This window comes from Eutrigla gurnardus (genome assembly GCF_963514095.1).
Source record: "Eutrigla gurnardus genome assembly, chromosome: 15".
Taxonomy (NCBI): Eukaryota; Metazoa; Chordata; class Actinopteri; order Perciformes; family Triglidae; genus Eutrigla; species Eutrigla gurnardus.
Window position 1 is genome coordinate 3,199,061 of NC_139938.1, and position 1,147 is coordinate 3,200,207.

Consider the following 1,147-nt stretch of genomic DNA (forward strand, 5'->3'; position numbering starts at 1 on the left):
ACTGATCACTCAAATTAAATAGATATTAAGAATCGGTGCAAGCTGAATAAATAGTATCATCATCAATACACTCATCATGTAGGTATGCTGCTTTAAATAATTCATGTTGAGTTCAATACAAAGTCCAGTTCACATATTCACAAGTCAGTGAATATTGAGCGACTGTAAAACGAAGCCGATAAGTAAGCGGTGGGTTTTACCTTAACGGCCTCCACAAACCAGCGGAGCAGCATCGCCTGGATCTGGCCGTCTGTCAGCTCGCTGTTGGCTGCTTGGATCTTGCTCTTCACCGTGTCCTCCAGCAGCAGGCGCCGCAGGCGCCAATAAAAGAACTGACGGGATGTTTGCCATTCAAGGATATCCTGCGATAAGCAAATGACAAAAGAAATAATAATGTTATTGCATCGTCTGTTATTAGAAGCTACTATCACCTACGTTTTGCAATTTATTAAATGTCAACACATAATTCGGCGCATTTCATTCTTTGCGAATTTATAGGGGACTAATTTTCTGCCCGTCTCAACCAATTCCTGGGATGTCACAATGACATAGTACTCATTAGGGAAATCAGACTATCTGGCAAAAGAGGTCTGTGCTGTATGTAGCCCGTGGAATTTGATGCCACACAGGACACAATTACTTCTGGGGTTTTTGTAGCCTTAGTTTTATTTGTTGAACACCATTTTCCACATCTTGACAGAGGGTGTTGTTTAAAATAAAATACAATAAAATGTGGTAAAATAAAGTACAATAAAACGTGATAAAATACGACAGTGGCCACGACTGCAAATGGAGGACGCAATCAGTTACACATACATTACAAAATCACAAACCTCAGATAATGTCAAAATGTCACTTAATGAATTCAAAGCACTTACATCTTGAACTTTTAGTGCCACGTGGACCTTTCACCATAGATTTCACCAGTCTTTAGTCTTTTTCTCTAAACAAAATAACTGTAGTTAAAACAGCATTGCTCACATTCAAACTCAACATCACACCGCACGGCGTTACACTAGCTAGCATGCTGATGTCATTGAACATTAGTGCATCGGCGACTCGTGCCCAAAATCCGCAGAGATCAATACAATCATCGGTTACAAATATCAACAGTACCTTTATTTAAGGGTTTTATACACCGATATGT